Source organism: Carassius auratus, chromosome 40, assembly GCF_003368295.1.
Source record: "Carassius auratus strain Wakin chromosome 40, ASM336829v1, whole genome shotgun sequence".
Lineage (NCBI taxonomy): Eukaryota > Metazoa > Chordata > Actinopteri > Cypriniformes > Cyprinidae > Carassius > Carassius auratus.
The window spans coordinates 6,728,809-6,750,310 of NC_039282.1; the positions used below are offsets into that span (position 1 = coordinate 6,728,809).

Consider the following 21,502-nt stretch of genomic DNA (forward strand, 5'->3'; position numbering starts at 1 on the left):
ACTGCTGAGGACAGCTTCCGAAATCTTCATGGGGAAGAGAGCGAGAATGAGGAAATGGCAGGTAGCTGCGGTTTATATACAGGGAGGCGGGACTCCCTGATAATTTCAGCGATTGGTCTGCCATGACGAGGCAGTCCCATAGTGAGATACTGAATGAATGTTAGAAAGAGAACTCACTAGTCAAGCTTTCTCATCTGTCCCTGCCTTTAACGAAGCATCATATGACTCTTTCACATTATTTTAACTGAGTGAGAAAATGGTGGGAATATTATTTATTGACCTTCCAATCTCAATTCATCTTTACTCATTTTCAAAAAACATCTAAAGACTCCTCTTTTTCGACAGCACTTAACCAACTAATACTAGCACTTAATTTTCTTTTCTTGTCTATCATAATCCTAAAAAAAATGCTATGTGCTCTGTATTAGACTAACTGAGACTTGTCATGGCACTTGTATACTGTTGTTGTTCTCATGTATAAGTCGCTTTGGATACAGTTAATCTCCAATGGACTGCATTCATCCTTTTGTACATGATTTCTATTCACATTAAGTATATACATAATATATATATGAGATCATCAATATATATTTTTTTACTAAAATATTTTATTATATCTTTTTACTAAAAAGTTTAAAGGAAAGTACAATAGCTATTTTGTGGTCTTGAAAGTACTAGTATTTACATGTTTTTTACAATGAAAAGAGTTTTAATTTTTTTAGGGATTCATTTAAATCAAGGTTGATGACTATAATAACTTTTGAATGGTTTCATGAATTATAAAATAATTTTGGCCTGAATAAAGAATAAACACTGGACAAAACAGTGAATCATTAAACATTTAATGAGAATAAGATATCTTTATTCAAGCTGCAGAACTGAAGCATGACACTTCATTTACAGTGGGATGTGTACTCGGTCTCTGACTGATCACCTGAGGGAAATGTTGATATGGAGAAATTAGCTTAATAGCAACTTTTGAATCATATATAAATAACAGAGAAAATTGCACATAAAATCTTACTTGTTTGGTAGTAATCATACACTTTAATCACAGCTGGTTTGAGATTTTTCACTGGAAGAGCCTGTTTCAGTTTTATTTGGAGATACACTGGAATATTTTTTGGAACCTGCAGGATGTTAAACAGGATCATGGAAACTGAAGATTTTAGATCAATTATTAATTAATTGCTGTAACTTAAGAATGTTGCTTTTTTTTCTCACCTCTCTCAGATACACAACAACATGATCATCTTTATAATCGACCCGCTGCACAAATGATGTTTTTGAAGGGCGTTGAGGTTCAAGCTGTGTGGAAAAAGTAATTTAAAAAATAAATAATAAAATATATTAATTGACACATGCTCAATAGAAGAACACTGAAAAGCTATTTTCTGTAAGTTATCATGCCGTTCAAGCAGAAGTGAGCCAGACAATATATTCCATCTTAGATTGCAGTGAATCAGTACAGTGAATGTAATAATTACTAATTTTACACTCAAACACACCAATGATATATCAGCTGTGAATCCTGATAAGAGTTTAATATCCACAATGGCCATGTTAGATCTTTCCTTTGGACCATTATAACTAGAAAAGAGAAAATATAAAACATCAGAGTTATGTTGAATAAACTAAAGCCATAATCATGTCTTACAGCATAAAGTAACCTACTTCACAATGAAATGTAAGAATAGGTACTGTCCATAGGTTTTCTTGCAGTCTCCCTCAATCTTAGCATCAATGCTGAATGTTTTATTTTCAGTAGGAGTGGGAATGTTGTAGAACTGAGCCACCTGAGAAAGACAACACAAACAAAAACACATTTATAATCCATCTCACAGCAAAAGAACCACAAAATGCTAAGAGACAAACGAGAGAAGGTGAGTCAGTGAAGCTGAACACACTACAGACCTGCACAGACACACAGGTTGAGCCCTTGACTTCAATGCTGTATTTGGCTGGAACGTTCTGCAGCTGCCTCTCCTGATACAGTAACTTGTTGTCCTGATTGATATCAAAGAGGTGAGTGTCTCCTGCTGACTGTACAGTCACTGTGCTGAAGCCGTCAGAGCTGAACACTTTAGTGGCGTACAAAGACAGAGCCTGAAGAGCCACCACTGTGTCCTGAGAAATAAATGTGTTCAGTAATGTGACATTCACCTGTTATTCAGCAATCACGTGTCTGATTTGAGTAGTTTGAGTCACCTGTGTGGAGGAGAATCCTCCATAGGCATTCTGCTGCTTCACGAGCCAGCTGACAATCCTGTTAGCAAAGCCCAGATCAGCTGTAGTGAGTGAATCTGCAGAGAGAACAGCTAGCAGCACATATGAGCTGATCTCCACTGCCAGAGAATCAGAGTCATCAGCAGATGCAGACTGAGACCAGTGGAGATGAGACCCTTTAGGACACATGGACAAAAGATACAACAGTAACTCAATGAGCATGACAAAAACAATAGTGCAGTCATAAAAGATAACAGAAAGTCACTGGAAAAAAAATCTCTTACCCTCTGAAATAGCAACATCCTCAAGTTTATTAAAAAGCTGCAGTCGAGTGTCTGTGTCTCTAGCCAGACTGAAAGTGTACGCAAGCAGAGCAGTGGTGTAAGTGTTTTTGACATTCTCAATGACGGACCTCAAGCAAGACAAACCTTTAGTGACGACAGGATCCTGAGACAAAAATCAGAGAAACAGCTGATGTGAGTTTCATTTTTCTATGAGTCTATAGTGTGTTTCCTGTAGATGAACTTACTGTGACTGGAGTTTCCAGTTCAAGTAATGATGCAGTAATGTAGGCAGTCATGGTCACATTATCATTCACTCCACCCTGCAATGAAGGAGAAATAGAAATAAAGACAAATATTAAATGTATTACCAGACCTGGTTTCTATTGATCACAGCAAACACTGCGAAACAAATAGCACACCTTCATTCTGTTGTTGAACAGTCTTCCCTGTTGAATAAAACAGCCGTCTGAATCCCGTCTGCTTATTAACCATTGCTTTGCACTCTGAATAATTTGTGGATCAATAAATATGTATTTCTGTGCTTTGCCAAAAGACCTCAGGACAAAAGCAGTCAACCTGGTGGTGTGTTAATATAGTTATTAGTTATACCAGTAATGTTACTCAAATGTAAAATCTAAATTTACTGAATTGAAAAAATGTAGAAGACAGACTAAAAATATTTTGTACTGGATGCCTGGGTTTATTAGTGTAAATTAACGTATTTGCTTTGATAAAAGTAAGAGTGAACTGTATTTACCATGTATTCTCTTTTCCATGTCCAAATGTGCTGTATGCACCACTGTTATGTCTGTAGTTCAGTTGTCTCTGGTATCCTGTTTAGTGTGATAATGGTTCACTTTAACAGTTTGTTTGGGGTGACACAATGTGTCTGACTATTCAGTTAATTGAATGACATTCAGGTGTGTTGAAAAATGAGCAGTTTGTTATCAGTCTCAGTATTTTCTTGACATGATTGGTTTCTCTCACCGCTCTTAAGGAAGCCGGTGGCTCTCTCTCGGATGGCTGAAGTGAGCTGCTCAGTGTTTTCCAGATACTGCAGAATGTAAATATTGGGAGAAAGAATAGCCATGTTTTGTTCTCCACAGCCGTACGGCATCCGTAATAATCCGTTAAGATTCCTCAATGCACGACCCAATATGTCTCCTACAAACCAAACACAAATAACAATACCCTTTTGAAATCCAAATACAAACTCTTCAATTTCTGATTGAATATGTACTAATGTCTGTACTCATTTACTAATTTCTGCTTGTGTATGTAAATGTTACCAATGACTGAAACAGAGGATCTGGCTGATCCCTCTATCACATCTTTAGGAAGAGTCAGATTCACTTCCTCTGAGAGACTGTCACCTGTGAACCAGAGAGACAGAAACACACATCAGTGATCAGCAGAGATACACTATGATGCTATATATTGTCTGCAGACAAACCCTTTGGACAGAGTAACCAGCTGTAGGTCTCTGTCTTTTCAGTTCCTTCAGCCTGCAGCATAAAACAATTACATTAGCCCATCAAACTGACATAAGCAGCTTTAGGATCATGGATAAATGATGTCTGAGAGCCGTTTGACGAGTGCTGACCTGCACAAGCAGACTTCGTGTGACTGTGTCAATGCGTCCTCTCTCTGGCACGCTCACAATCTCATTGTCACACACAGTCTGGGACGCCTCTGCCTCTGCACTGACTGTAATATTCATGATTCCTACAACACAAGACATGTACGTGAAGATATAAGACACAAACACTGAGAAACAATGATTCAGATGGGAAACTCACCAAGAACAGAAGGAGTGAGGATCCATTTAAAGGTTTTTCTTCCATTAGCACACAGACAGGATGAATCCTGATCATCGGCGGAGGCTTTGAGAGTGTAGTCTGATGAAGGAGTGGGAGTCACTTTAACCTTTCAATCAAACACATGATTAGTGGCATATTTGATGTGATTGGATGAGACTGGGTCTGAAGTCTCACCATGATGCACTTAGAAAGATAGTTGAAGACCGTGGCCTTCAGCTCAAAGATCTCCCCGCGGATGATGGAGTAAGGCAGAGAGAGCTCCAGGAAGAAGGGCTGGAAAACTGTCAGCTGAGCAGGAGGAGCCAGACCCAGACCTTCGGAGGACAGACAGAAAGCCTCCGTCTCCCAAGAGGTGATGGTGTCAGGAACTGTGACAGGAACCTGAGCTGATCCAGAGTCCCTGTTGTGCAGGATAATATAGTAAGATGTAGTGTAAAACTTCCAGGGGCTGGACATTATGACTTGCAGTCATAAGACTACAATGCACACCTTATACATTTTTAATATATATTAAAAAAAATTATAAATCATTTAGGTAAAAACAAGGCCCATTTATCACTTTCAGGCACATTCCTGTGTAAGGTTTTTTTTTTTTCAGGTTCCCTTATGAAAATTACCCATGGTTTTAACAATAACACCACAAATCATCATTCTTGTAGCCATCGTAACTGCAAATTGACCATGGTTTTGTTACTATTAATATACTTTATTACTTTTTGTTGCTATAAAAACAGACCCAAGCCATCAATATCCTTTAAAATGACTTAAAATGCATTATATAAAAAACAATGAGGCAATATTGATTGGCTAATAATAACACTGTTAAAATACATAATGTTGGCAAATATAAAATAAACAATTTATGTACATGTTATTACAAATGCCAGCAAAGTGAGCCAAATGCCATGTGCTGTTACACCTACAGGACAATCAAATCCTTGGTGGCCAAACATTTAATTCAAATATTCACTTAATCTTTCATTTTTGGCCAACTTTTTGCTATAGATGACACAGCCTTTATAATTTCTTCAACAAAAAACGTGCATATCACAACCCTTACAAAAATAAACCATGGTTTAATCATAGTAAAACTGCTTAATTTCCTTTTGCATGATTTCTGAATGCTTGAGACTATAAAATAAATTAGAGTCATAATAAAGTTATAGCCATATGTAAATGTTGAGTTACAATTGTAATTTGTAAATACAATTTATTCTTTTACTTTTTTATTTGATTTAAGTTCTGTTTTCACCCCTATAGTAGGTTTTTTTTTTCCATCATCATATTTGAGGAAGGAGGGCACAACAATACAATCCTGCTTAGGGAACCCATTTGGCCAGCAGCGGCCCTGTGTCTGAATTTCCCCTTTGCATCAAATAAAGTGGTATAAAATTGTTATCATTGAATAAGTCCTTAAAGCTGCAGTTGGTAACTTTTGACGTTCTAGCGGTTAATAAACAGAACTGCTTGTGTCTTGCGGAAAGAACATCGTAGCCGAAACTACTTCTCTCTGTTTATGTCTATGAAGAATCACAAAGGTACTGGGTTACTCCGCCGCGGTATCCCCGAAGCAATCTAAAATAATCTGAATATAAACACTTATTATAGGTGTACCCTAGTGATTCAGGATAAGCTAAAAACACGGTTTGGAAAATGGATTCATGGTGTACTTGCTTATTATATACATTTTTCTAAATTTTGAACACAAACAAAGTTACGGACTGCAGCTCTGATTGGTTGTTTCTTAACGGGAGCGATGCATTTCTGCAAATGTCAATAGGAGCACTGGGAGGAGCCAGAGGAGCTTGATTTTTTCACAGATTATCTGTCTCATATTCTACTGTCAGGACATAATGACAGGTTTAACAAATATGTAAAAAATATATTTTTACAAAAGTTACCTACTGCAGCTTTAAGGCATGTACATACCCCACTTCTGTGAGCTGCCAGATCCATGTTTCTGGGAAAAAGGTACGAACTGTCTGCACAGGTGAATGAGAAGATCGTCCTAAATGATCTAGGTAGGCAAGCTTCTCTGAAAGTTCAAATAAATGACTTATGCACATGTGCAAAGAACCAGTGCTCTCAGCAGATAAAAAAAATATATTCTTAGTGAATTTCCGTATCAGTCTATTTATGCATTTACTCATCCAAAACTCTTTTTGTTAGTTTATGCATCTGTATCAATTTTATAAATCAGCAAACTGTTATTTCAACAACAGCAGGTCAAAGTGATAGTCACATGATTTCAGGCTCCCTTAAACATTTTTTGCAATTAGGCCCACAACATGTAACAACAAAACATCATATTACAAATTTTAAGTATACGTACCTGAGTGAAAACGTCTGTTATAATAAGTTACACCATAGTATCTCAGACAAAGGGGTTGTCTCACAGGCAAATTTGTTGCCATCTTTAATCCCACATTCTGTCAAACATCAATTACATGATATTTAGCTATTTATTATGAAATGTAATATAAGACTTGAATGTTAAAAACAAAGTAAATTAAAATCTATATTCCTTGGGTATGGTGTAATACTAAAATACTATTTTTCTTTATCTTTATTTTCATTATGTCATACTTTCTTTTATTTACAAGCAATTTCAAAAAAATTTGAACCATCCGTTACCTTCAAGCTGTCATAAACACGCTCTAATGACACAGCCCGACGAGGTCTAACTTCCAGGCATTCTGGTGTATCCACAGCATTATAAGGATAACCTGATACTTCCTGTACTGGCAGCAGGTTAAAGACCTGTGATGAGATTAAAAAACATTTACCGATGATTAAGTACATAATTCCAAAGGTTTGTCATTGGAAATATCAATCTTTTGTAATGTAAAAGGCTCTTTAAAGTTAGATTTCTAATTTTAACCATGTCAGCTTAATTAAACCTTTTCAGTATCCAGACGTTTTCTGGACTCCATGATCAGGACGCTCTGATCTACAGCACTGAGGCCACACAGTGAACCAGGCTGAGCTGAGAGCTGGAGAGTGTTTTTCTCTCCAGGAACTGCTTTAGCAGGAGAAAACTGTAGTGAAACCTGTAATGACAACAGTAGGATGTGCCATTTTAGTGGTGCTATGATGAAAATGGAGCCATTTGGGAGTGTTAAAATTAAGTTTAAAGACAGCAATATCTAAATTATCCCAGAACTTTTTGTATACCTTTTTTTTTAAACACTTCTCAGTTGTAAAATCTCTGCTATGAGCAGCCACATTTTCACTGGGCAGAACACAGTAGGCCAGAATCTGCACTGCAGGAGCCAGATCTGCACCAACAGACAGTTTGAACGACACTGTGCCACTTGCTGCTCCATTAGAAGACTTCACTTCAACCTTCTCAGATCCATGATGAACGATTACTCCTCTGGACAAGACCTGAAATAGACAGAAGAGATGAATCCCAGAGGAACACTGTAAGACTGTACATAGCCAATAAACATGCAACAATTATACTCACTATGTAGACAATTTCAGTTTTGAATTCTTCGTCTCTCCAACAAAAAAATACTTGATAGTCACTGTAAACTCAGCATCACACTGTAATGGTTGCTCAATATTCTCTATAATCAGTTCACTTAGTGTTGGGGTGTATGGAGTAGCGGGCCGGAGAAGCTGAACTGTTTTTTGTTCAGTAGAGAAGTAAGGCTTTTTATAGCTTTGATACTCAAACTTTGGATTTGCGCTTGCCTGAATTACAAGGAAGGTCCAGTTATTTTCAGTTACCAAAGACATCATTTGATCAAACACTGGGTGCATGAACATTATCATACCATTAGATTAATATCACTTTTAGGAAGACTAGATGTGTTAAGAGAGAAACTGGCCAGTCCGTCACTGTCTGTTGTGAGATTTAAGAGCAGTTTTGAGAACCACCTTTTATCCTCCAAAAGATAAACTTCTTTGTTTTGAAGTGGTGCTCCATTTAAATTTGCAAGTTTGATCTATTCATCAGGAAAAAATACAAAAAGAAACATATTATACTTCAATCCAGCTAAATATTAATATAAGAAAGAAACAAGACATACTTTCCCCTGTATAACTGACCCATGCTCATAAATTTCAGGTAGTCCAGTAAATGTAGCTTTACCACGTTCATATGTCAGACTTATAGTTTCAGATTTCTCCATGGTGTTTTCTGGGAAAACAAACAATTTATTGTTTAATATCATTATTAATATTAACTTGAATAAGAATACTGCTTGGATCAGTCACCAGTTCCTTCTTCTGTTACTTTCATTTTTACAGTAACGTGTCTTTTTAGGAATCTCTCATTTGTAGAGTTAAAAAAGGCTGATGTGTTCAAAGTAAAGGAGGCACAGCCCATCTGACTCAGCTGTTGGTAGAATACAAACACATCCATTAAAAACATCCAAACATAAAATACAAAGACCATATGATGAAAATGTTTTCATAAATTCAACACAACATACAATAATACAGTTTCACACCTCAGTAGTTTCAACCAAACACAGTGAAATCAAGTCTGTTTGAAAAGTATATCTCAAAAGTTCTCGGCATGCTTCCACCCTTGCTTTACCAGCAACTGGTTGTCCAAACGTGTATCTATGAAGTACAAGCTTTGCGTTACACATTTGAATACTGATTTAGGATATTATAAAAAAAAAAAAAAAATTATAAAAGTTAATTATTATTATATTTTATTTTAAAAGTTTAATGCAATAAAACGGAAGAAACCTTAACTTACTTCCCACAAACCTCCACATTCATGTTGCTATCACCAAAACTTATTTCTTTTGGAACTTTCATGGTAATTTCAAACTTGGGCAAAACTGTAAATCAAGTACAGGGAATCAGTTAAAATTAGTTATGAGTGTGGTTTCATAATCACTATCAGAAACGCTCTTTGATATGGTCACTTACCATACTTCTTCACCTTAAAATAGTGTGTATTCAACCGTTCACCTATGAAAGCCTTCAGTGTGTAAGTGCCTTCACGGGCCTCTGGGTTCAACTCATGAGAAAGCTGCAATATCCACCTTTCTGAGGAAATATTTGTCCACTGACCAATCCTGTTATACTGACTGTCCTGTTTGATCCCAAAGAACACACAGCGAAGATAGTTTAGCTTTAGTCATCTAAATAGATCCTGACCATTATATAGCAATCTATAGTCACTGAATATTCAATAACTACTGACACAACCAACATTTAAAGAGCAAATTAGATCAAAATTTTGTTTTGCATGTCATGAACGGCTGAAAAAGTGTGCTTACCTCCAGCACGACTGTACTGTACTAAAAACATACAAACAAAAAACAATTTAGATTGTTATTAGAAATCCATTGTGCACGTTCAAACATTTAAAAGAGAAATGCTGATTTTGCTTAAATGGTACAAACCTTCTGATCAAAGGGTACAAAATTTCTATCCATGGTGACAACTCTGAAATTCACTGTCAAATGAATAATATTGTATAACATGAGATTACAAATTTCACACTTCTCATTTCTCAGATGCAGTGCAACATTAGAGGCTCTGAGAAATCTTGCAAGAAAATGTGATTTTAATCCAATTTTAAAATGTATTAACTCATGATGATTACAAAATCACTGACTAAATAGTGCTAATTTTGTCAGCCATTTTTCATTTAGCTAGTCTTAGTCCTGGTGTCAAATGTACTTTTTAGTTATCATATTTAGTCAACCTTGTCCTGTTTTTGTCCAGTCATTTTTTAGTCAAAATGTCTGAACATTTTAGTCTAGTTTTAGTCAATAAACAATTTTCCCCACATTTTTGTCATGCTGAAGGGTGTAATATTAAACAGACAAAATGTAAATTAAGTATTATTACGTTTGACATTTCTGTCCCCCTCAATTCTGAAATTATGGCTACGTCCCTACATGAGTAACAGTTTAGACATATAGAAGTTCAGTTTAGGGGTAAATATGACGTATTTCACAATTAAAACAAATAATTTTAAGATTTTTATGTTTTTGTTTATAAGCTCCATATACTTTTTACTAGCATTGTTAGGTTCAAATAAATCAAGCAGCATGAAACCGCCAGTGGTTTGAGGTGTGGCTACTGTGGACTATATCTGTTGTGCCCCACAGTGTTAATGCTCTTAAACTAATGACATCACGTTAAAACAATGTCATCAACAGTGTGAAACAAGCTTTGTATTCACTGAACTTTAAATCTCAAAAGTTCACCTGTCTGTCCTGGAATATAGATGGGTTTATCAGTCTGGATCATAGTCAAAGGGTTGTAACGTCTGAACACGACTTTTCTCTCTTCAGTCATCTTGAAGTTCTTGCCCTGAAGTTCTACCTTCATTGTCTGCACTGATTCTGCTTTTACCAGAGGTGTCTGTTGGGAGATGTGTTATTTCAAATCTAAAATGTTCAATAATGTGAATCTTTTCATGCTGACAAACCTGAAAGTTAAAGCAGCTGTGAAACTCTTTTTCAGCTTTCTCCTGTAGCAGTAAAGTGATATTTTCACCATGAACCAGATAAATGTTCATGACAAGGCTTTCATTGGGCTTGAGAAGACTTGCACACAGTTTGGCTTCAGGTCCGGACTCGATCACTGCAGGAAACGTCACCATGAAAGACCTGTTGAGAGAAATCAAAGCAAAAAAAAGGTAATCCTTGCCCATATTTCAGACATAATCAAAGACAAAAATGTTTTAAACAGTTCTGCCACTTTTATATTTGAATACATATCATAGAACTTCCTGCACTTCAATTTAAGCATGTCCCATCTGTGCTAAAAGTATAAGTAAAAGTAAAGTATTTTTAAATTAAATTATTGCATGGTATAGTGGAGCACACTTTCAGCATTTGAAGGATACTATTCAAGTGCTAATTTCACACACACACACACACACACACACACAAAAACCTTATTGTTATGTTGATGTTACTTACGGCCCTGAGGCTTGTCCATAGACAGAAAGGAAGAGCAAAGAAACTAGAAGAAGCTCTTGATGAGCCCTCATGATGAAGGCTGATCGTGCTGAACACTATGAACAAAACTTAGACTGTGACTTTATTTCAAAGGGCACTTATCCCAAACAAGCTACTGAGAAATTATTTGCATTTAATTAATGATTAATTTCTGGTGTTCCCTCCATTTTGTTAATCCTAGTACTAGTATGATATCAGATCATTACTATGTCTTTCCAATTTGTGCTTTGAGCCACTGTGCAAAGGACTCAAGACATTTCTGAACTACTCCTTCTAATATCATGCACAGTATGGATCATTTAAATTCTGTAAGATAAAAAACAAGTAGGCTAATTAGTATAGTAACCACTGATCTATAATATAGATCAGTGATAGTAACTAGACATCATCCAGAGTGACTGTTTATGACTCAGATACAAAGCATATATATATATATATATATATATATATATATATATATATATATATATATATATGTATTGTGAGGAGTCAGCTGCCTCCTCCCTGATTGTCACCGGCACCCCGTCCTAAATCGCCGCCCTTCCCCAGGCTCCCGACTGGAGTGGGTGTGTGTGAGAGGAGGGGCGCTGGACGAGTCAGGGCGTGTGCCGCCACCCCTCGCGCCCCGGACAGAAGAGGGGAGCACGTGCGGCCGCCGGACTCCACCCCTTACCTGGACCCTTCCTCCATGAACACTGCCCAACCCACACGAACCCTGCAGCACGATGAGGACACCAGATTCCCTGTTATTTTGGACACTCTTCCCCTTTGGCCACCTTTTATCCCTTGTTTTATTTTATTTCTGTTAATAAAAGCCTCTCCGAGGCCTGATGCCACGCCCACTGTGTCTGTCCTGTGCTCCTCCCGTGACAATATATATATATATAAGATTGCATTCATATTTAGGTTGTTACGGAAGCAGAGCTGTTGTCCACATGGACTGATTTTTACAGTATGACATACAAAAAGACAGTTTGGTGAATGCTCATCTCTGCATGCTTGTTTTCTGCTCTGTATAATGCGTTTTATGTCTCAAATACATCTGCATATGTATATTTATCTGATGTATGTTATTGCTATCCAACAATTGTTCTGCGGTTACCATCTGTGAGTTTTGAATGTCGTAGTGGCTATAATTTGCATTGAGAGAAACACGTTATCAGTTTTAGCATCGGCTGTATTATTATACTGCGTCACACGTGTGGTTACATTAAGTGTTTGATTGTTTGTTTGATTGCTTGACTGTTTTTAATAAGTAGTTCTTTTTATAGCAAATGTAAAAGTCCTTTCACACCAAAAAGTTTAATGAATAAACCTCCGGCTGAAGGAAAAGTAAAAGAAAATTCACGTCTGCACAATAGAACACATGGATTTTGCAAGTTGGATGAATTAATGCATATTCACATTTAGTCTAGATAGAACTACGTCACGTTCACACAGCGCTCACAATGCCTATGTACTTCTGATTTCTCCCAATAATGGGACAGGAGACTTGTCAATCAATAAATGGGAAAACAAAGTAACTGGCGTTATATTTTCTTGTAATTTAAAAAGTAATGCGTTACTCGCGTTACTAGTTACTTGAAAAAAGTAATCTGGTTACGTAACTGTGACGACTGGGTGAAAGAGGAGCTGGAAACAAGTGCGAGTTAAACAATTTAATGAAAACCAAACAAACAAACAAGAGTAAAAACAATGCTGGGAAGACGACAATCCAAGATGATGGCCTTCCAGCCAGTGATGCCACTCATCTAAAGCTAATTTGACTGCCAACAACTCTCTGTTACCAATGTCATAATTGTGTTCACCAGGAGATAATCTATGGGAAAATACTGGGAGAGGTCAAGGCGGGGGGATCAAAAAGACGTGATAAAGAATCGGGTTTGACATTTTTGGAACCCGGGTGGTACAATAAAGTAAAATCAAAGCGACTGAAAAAAAGTGCCCACCGAGTCTGCCTGGAATTGAGTCTTTTGGCAGTTATAATGTATTCTAAATTCTTATGATTGGTCCAAACAATGAAAGGTACCCCTGAGCCTTCCAGCCAGTGATGCCACTCGTCTAAAGCTAATTTGACTGCCAACAACTCTCTGTTACCAATGTCATAATTGTGTTCACCAGGAGATAATCTATGGGAAAATACTGGGAGAGGTCAAGGCTATCAGAGTGAAAGTGAAAGTGAAGTGAAAGTGAAGTGACATTCAGCCAAGTATGGTGACCCATACTCAGAATTTGTGCTCTGCATTTAACCCATCCGAAATGCACACACACAGAGCAGTGAACACACACACACACACACACACTGTGAGCACACACCCCGGAGCAGTGGGCAGCCATTTACGCCCGGGGAGCAGTTGGGGGTTCGATGCCTTGCTCAAGGGCACCTAAGTATTGAAGGTGGAGAGAGAACTGTACATGCACTCCCCCCACCCACAATTCCGTCCAGCCTGAGACTAGAACCTACAACCCTTCGTTTGGGAGTCCAACCCTCTAACCATTAGGCCACGACTTCCAAATAAAACGGCGATAGAAATTGGCGAACCCCAGAAACCGCTGTAGGGCCTTATGGGAATCTGGAGATGGCCAATCTATCACAGCCTTAACTTTGTCAGGGTCCATACGTATTCCCTCGGACAAGACAATATACCCTAGGAAGGGAACAGACTGTGCATGGAATACACATTTCTCTGCCTTGACAAAAAGGACCATTCTCAAGTAACCTCTGGAGCAATCGTCTGACGTATTGAACGTGTTCCTGGAGAGATGAAGAAAAAATCTGTATGTCATCCAGGTAAACATATATAAACTGATCTACCATATCTCTCAACACTTCATTAACGAGTGCCTGGAAAACACCTGGTGAGTTGGAGAGCCCGAACGGCATCACCAAGTATTCAAAGTGCCCTCTAGGGGTATTAAAGGCCATTTTCCATTCATCCCCCTTCCTGATGCGGACCAAATGATAAGCATTACGTAAATCCAATTTTGTGAACACGGATGCTCCCTGTAACCTCTCAAAAGCTGAAGACATGAGTGGTAATGGATAGGTGTTCTTTATCTTAATGTTGTTCAGCTCTCGGTAATCAATACAAGGTCACAGAGAACCATCCTTCTTACCCACAAAAAAGAATCCCGCCCCCGCTGGAGAAGAGGAAGAGCGGATGAACAGAAATGTATTTCTCCATGGCCTCCCTCTCTGGAATAGAAAGAGAGTATAATTTGCCTTTAGGTGGAGACTTACCTGGCACTAAATCTATGGCACAGTCGTAGGGATGATGTGGAGGAAGAGAAGTAGCACAGGACTTACTGAACACCTCCTTCAGGTCCAGATACTCTGCGGACACGTTTGACAATACCATGTTCTCCTTCTGAAAGACAGAGACAGGGACAACAGGACAAGCAGAAACCAGACAAGACTCATGACAACTTTCACTCCACAATGCGACTGTGTTGGAACCCCAATCCACTCGTGGATTATGTTTCATTAACCAGGGGTGACCTAAGACAATGGGAGCTACGGGGTAGTCCATGAGGAAAAAGGATATGGTTTCACAATGTTTGCCTGAAGTGAGCAGAGTGATGGGTTCAGTGTAGTGGGTGACGTGAGGCAGTTCCTGGCCGTTGAGTGTGGTGACATGGATGGGAAGAGACACAGGCAGGACAGGAATGTTCAGGTGATGTGCAAGGAGTGAGTCGATGAAATTACCTTCGGTTCCGGAGTCCAGAAGGGCGTGACAGTCATGTGTGTGATTCTCCCACCGCAGTTTCACCAGAAGGAGAGTCGATGATGTTGTTGAGGACTTCCCAGCGGAGATCCCACCCAATAGTAGCCTCATGTTTACTACAGGGCTGGCTGGGGCAGGAATAGTTGGTATGTCCTGAGCCTCCACAGTACAAGCAAAGTCTTGCTCGGCGGCGAAGGTGCGGGGCTGTAAGGCAAAGTGCATGGAACACTTATTTAGGAAAGTTCTGCAGAAAGCTGGCTCACCGGAGTAGTTTTCTGGCGCCGGAAGTGGCGGCTCTGGCCAGAAGTGATCCTTGGGGGTATCCCGGGGGACGGGCGGCACAGGCGGTGCGATGGGCAAAGTGGGAGAGGTGAGCTGATGGATCTGCTGGGTGAGCTCGGACACCTGTGTCACCAGCGCTTGGGTAGCACTCCCCTGCTGCTGATCCATGCGGTTGACGCTGTGGTGAATAAAGTCAGTTAAAGAGGTGGTGCTCGCTGCTTCCATTTTGGTGAGTACGTTCTGTGAAGACTGGGTGAAGGAGGAGCTGAAAACAAGTGCGAGTTAAACAATTTAATGAAAACCAAACAAACAAACAAGAGTACAAAACAATGCTGGGAAGACGACAATCCAAGATGGTGGGGAGACAATGAGTAATCCGGATGGTGATGGTGAGTTGGCAGCAGGAGAGGATGGCACAGGAACTGTGGGGAATCGAGTCAAAGGTAAGTGATGATGCTTGTGGAGGTCCGAAGAGTGGATGAGGTTCCGGGGGAAGACACGGACATCCAACGCAGAACAACACAGAAGCATAGAACAGTTACAAGACATGAAACAACGTTCTCACAAACACAAGACGTGAGACAAGCCAATATATAGGGAAAGAGTAATGAGTGACAGCTGCTGCTAATGACAATTAATGGAGATGATCACAAACTAATCAGTGCAGACGTGAAACACACAGACTTCACCACAAAGTGCAAAACCCAGAGATCACTGTTTACCAACTGTGACAGTAACTCGCGTTACTTGTAATGTGTTACCCCCAACACTGATCATAGTCTGTAAATGTTTATCAGAATATGGTTGTAATTACATTTCTTTATTGTTATTTTAGACCATTAATACCGATATCATTGCCAATGAATAACTGGTGCAGATGACAACTAAAATATTGTTCAATAAATGCATCTTTGTGAAGAATCCCTTCTCCAAACCCTGATTCTCTTACCGGAATCCTTTCCATATTTGGCTGCCTCAACCAGCATAATATAGAGCTGTAGCGTTCCTCAGCTACAATTGTAATGATATTGTTTTTATCATCATGCTCTTGCAATAAGTAAAAAAACATGGTCACTGACCTGCTGGCCATTTACACAGTAGTCAAACTACACCCACATATGTAAAAGAGAAGCTACCGGTCAGTTTGTATTAATAATCACTCTGAGCAGCATTTGTTCAGCCATTTAAAATAAAACGTCACCAGTGTCATGTAAAAAGAACAAATGTGCATTTTAAGTACTTTTCCACTAAAAACATTTTACACCTACAGAACATATTAAGAATACTTGACCAGCCATTTCTTGCATTTTGACAGATAGTAAACAAACTTGGAACCATAGCAACCCACCTAAAATATGCACTTTGTGTGTGTGTGTGTGTGTGTGTGTGTGTGTGTATGTGTATGTATGTATGTATCTGTAGATCTCTTGTCCTCTGGACACTGTTAAAGCTCTTGCTTAAAAACTAATAAGTCATCAAGAGTGTGAAACAGATTAAACAGTGACATTTTAACCTGAAAGATTTGTTGGTTTGGCTTTTTTTATGGATGTATTTATGGATTGATTGATGCTCAAAGTGATTTTATGAATCATCAAGTTACAAATTACATCTTGGCCTGGGGTAGTAAATTAATTTTGGGTCATTAAAATTTTGAGTCAACTACCCCTTTAAGTAAATATTTTATTTAACATTATTTAACGATTAGTCGATTATTTAAATGCGTAAAAATCCCAGTAGATCAGCAGTTTTTGAAATACTCAGACCAGTACGTCTGGCACCAACAACCATTCCATGTTCAAAGTCACTTAAATCCCCTTTCTTCCCTATTCTGATGCTTGGTTTGAACTTCAGCAAGTCGTCTTTACCATATCTAGATGCATAAATGCACCGAGCTGCTGCCATGTGATTGGCTGATAAGCTATTCTTGTTACCAAGCAAGTGGCCCCTATTCTGCTGAATGTCATGTCACTTTAAAAAAAAACTTTAAAAGGTAGAACAGGAGCTCAAGTCCATGCAGTCCTTAGGGATAATCTCTGAAGTCGCTGAACCAATGGAATGGGACACCCAAATGGTGCCCGTAGTAAAAAAGAATGACTTCAGAGATTATCCCTAAGGACTGCATGCGCTTGAGCTCCTGTTCTACCTTTTAAAGTTTTTTTAAAGTGACATGACATTCAGCCAAGTATGATGATCCATACTGAGAATTCATGCTCTGCATTTAACCCATACAAAGTGCACACACACAGCAGTGAACACACACAGACACTGTGAACACACCCAGAGCATTGGGCAGCCATTTATGCTGCGGGGCCCGTGGAGTAGTTGGGGGTTCGATGCCTTGCACAAGGGCACCTAAGTCATGGTATTCCCAGCCCGGGACTCAAACCCACAACCCTAGGGTTAGGAGTCATACTCTATAACCACTAGGCCACGACTTCCCCTGTACCTTAGGCTACAGGGGGAAAGGCAATTTTGCAAAGGCTTGCCAGACTATTAGAAGTGGCATCTAACTTAAGTTTGATTTTCACCGGTGTACATTTGAGCAAGCCAGTGTAAGTAAAGTTTATTTATAGAGGGCTTTTCACAGATACGCCCAACTGCTCCCTGTGTGCCGCAGCATAAATATCTGCCCACTGCTCCGGGTGTGTGTTCACAGTGTGTTTGTGTTCACTGCTGTGTGTGTTCACTTTGGATGGGTAAAATGAAGAGCACAAATTCTGAGAATGGGTCATCATTCTTGGCTGTATGTCACTTTCACTTTTTACTAGGCCCATCTTACAAGCAGTGCTTCAACTGAGCAAATTTTTAGTAAATGGTCCATCTACAACAAACCCCCTCCCCCCGAAATGTTTTTATACTTTCAGTATTTGCTAGGAATTTTCCCATACAGCTAACTTTTCCCCCAGGACTTCTCAAGGCCACCCTTGTAAGCTTTCATATGTACAGTGAGACATGATAGTGATGTCAGCCCCAGTATCAATTTTGAACTTGACTAATCTGGCCTGTATAGGCACCACTTGTCCTCGGACTCATTCATCACAGACCGAGTAAAAATGCATCACCTGTCTGTCTCACACACTACCAGCACTGTGAAATTTTTCATTTTACATGCAATGGTGAAATGACCAAGTTTACTGCATCTCCTGCACTGCTATTTACATGCAGGGCATTTTTTCTCCATGTGTCTGCGATTATAATGTATGCAGTCTATAGCTTGTTTTCTCTCACCACCCTTTTCTTTATTTGGTGGTCTTGTAAAGGACTACGTGCCTTTCAGGTGTCCGTGCTGTACCGTGCTATCTTCAGCAGCAGCCCCCCCCAATCGCATTTTGGGTCTTAATAAGCTAAGACTGCCACCAGATCTAGACCTCTTTGTCCAAAGTCAGTTCAGGTTCCATTTGTAACCCCTGGGAAAAGTAATTATCTGCGATCCTTATGACGACTCGGACCCTTAATTGTTCCTCTTTGCTTGTGCCGAAATCGCAGTATTCAGCCAATTCATAGAGACATTTTACAAAAGCCTCAACAGTCTCTCCCGATCGCTGTGTGCAATGATGAAAACAGGCCTTCTCATGTATGACGTTCTTCAGGAGAACAAAATGTTAATTAAATTTGCCAACAACTGTGTTATAATTATTTGCATTGCAATGTTTCTGCAAATGTGAACAATCAGAAAATCGATTCAGCATCTTTAACCACTGCATAAAGCAGGGAATTGACTTGTTCTATTGAATTTTCCTTGTTCAGCTTTGTGGCAGTGTGAAACCGGGAGAACCACTGGATCCATGCAGGTCAGGTTGCAGGCTGGGTGAAGTCGAAAGCCCTTTGGTGTATTGAACTTGGACATTATACCACTCAAAATAAGGCAAACTTGGTCATGGGTGCAACGTCCACTTCTGACACCATGTCACAAGAGTGAACAACGTTATTTTACGATTAGGCGTTTATTGAACATAGACTGCATGATCTTAACAATTGAGTGGACTGCATAAAACACACTGTATTTTTTCCCCTGGGCTCTCCCTCTCTCTACCTGTACACTCCACACATGACCGTGACTCTGGAAGCAGCATGCTGAAATGACTGATCGGAGAATTCCAGAAGAGTTCGTGCCATGGGTGACGAGAGTTTTCGTGTTGGAGCCGTTTGAGTGTTTGTTCAACATATGTTGGAGCTGTTGGATTGTTTCATCTAGTCCTTAAACATAACTAATTCTGGTTGGGTACAGAAAACCTGTGCTAATATGGCACTGGTACCTATGTAACTGATACAAACCAAACCAATTCTGAACGCAGATTTCAGTTCCTCATTTTAGTGCCACTTAAATGTCTGAGCGATTGATTGAAATTGACCTGCTCCTCCGAGATGTACACAAGAAGCATGGGCATCGCTAGGCTTTTTTAGCAGGGCTATAGCATTTAGCTCCATAAACTGTACACAAATTTAAGATTGTACAGTAGCCCTAAACCGACAAACTGCTCTACATAGGACGTTTTGTCACTTTGTTGTTTTTGCGAATAAAACACAGAGACAATGTTGAACAAGTACATAAACATTCACAATAACATTGATGTATTGAATAATTAAGTAAATATAATTCCTTGATTTACCTTTGTAAAGAAATCTCATGGCTCTCTGCTGTCTTTGCCAACGACATCTTTACCTGAATTGGCCACCTTAGCTTCTCTAAAGGGTGGGGTGACCGAGGTACTAAGCTTCATCCGGAAATCATCTGCAGCGCTGCATAGGATTTGTTCGAGAATGTCTCCAAATAATTGCGTTTTTTGGATTTGAGGAAGGTTTACCGGGTTCAGCCTCCCAAAGAACCCAGCGTTACATGAACATGCAGTTTGTTTTTCCGGGGCAGCAACTGAGTGTATCAAGTGTGTTTGTGTGTTCTCGTCATTCAGTGATGGAGGTTTTATAAACAAGGCCCAAGTCGACGTTGGATTTGCACATTGTTTGCTATTAAAACATGGAGCCATTTGTGTGATAAAAGACTGAAATGACTGATCGGAGAATTCCAGAAGAGTTAGATTTCTGTCTTTTGTTGGAAATCCACACATAAGTGAATATGTGAATGGAAACAACGTGAAACATCAGTATTATAGCTCCGCCCACAGCACGCCTCCAGGAGATCTGCTTTTTCCGGAGAGAATCGGAAAGCTGTATTTTTCTTTTATAAATATGATAAAACTAAAGACATTTTGGATATATGAAGGATGCAGTACTACTCTATAGGTACTCAAGATTATCATGAGATTAGGTGAAACTGTGCATGTTATGTACCCTTTAATACATACACTACTGAACAAAAGTCTTAGGCACATTAGTACTTTCACCCCAAAGAATGGTGTTCAGTCATTTATTTATATATTTTGCTGTAGTGTGTCAGTAGAAAATATCACTTTACATTTCCAAACATTAATTTTGTCATTAATTTTAATAATAATCTAGTGAGATTGTTGAATGCACAAGCAGTCTGACAACAGCCAGTGCTCCACATGGAGATCTGATCTCACCATCATCGACGTCGGTGATTACATGAAGAAACAGATGAAACTGAGACAAACAAAATTTTAGTATAAGAGTGTTTGACAAGAGATACAGTAGAAACATTATGTGTGGTTTTGTAATAAATATTGACCCAGATTGTGAGATACATTTATTAGCCTTACAGTAAGGGAAGCTTGGGAAATGAGAGCATCCAAGTAGCGTGTAAATGCTATGGAATTGCCACCATTATTTTAAATATTTTAAATGTTAGGTACACATGGATCAGCTGAGCATCAGCTAGTACAATCTTGATTAATGTGACCTTTCAGAACTGACGCTGGATTATAAATCATTACGGTCTAAAATATAACAGTACAGTGCACAACTCTTCTGCCTAGGGCTGCATGATTAATCTCCATCACCTGCTTTCAGGTGGAGCAGCATTTACTACACAAATCTGTACTTCACTGACAATTTACACAAAAAAAATTGCAGATGATATAATCATACAATTATGGAATCGAAAAAATTGTTTGCGATAATGACAGCTGTTTGCATAGCTTCTTTATGAACTATGGCTCTGTGTAACGTTAGTAAATGCTGCTCCATCTGAGAGCACATTAAATAATAAGAACTCAGATAAACCATGCATTGCCGTTGTGTGTTTATTAGTCACGTTGAATCAATGGAAGTGGTTGAATCTTATATTTATTCAGCTGCAGCAG

General features: G+C 39.0%; 1 pseudogene; it reads right to left on the bottom strand.

Moving 5' to 3' along the window:
* Positions 1–826: 826 nt before the first annotated feature.
* Positions 827–11,361, bottom strand: LOC113058414 (alpha-2-macroglobulin-like; annotated as a pseudogene).
* Between the last annotated feature and the right edge of the window lie 10,141 nt (positions 11,362–21,502).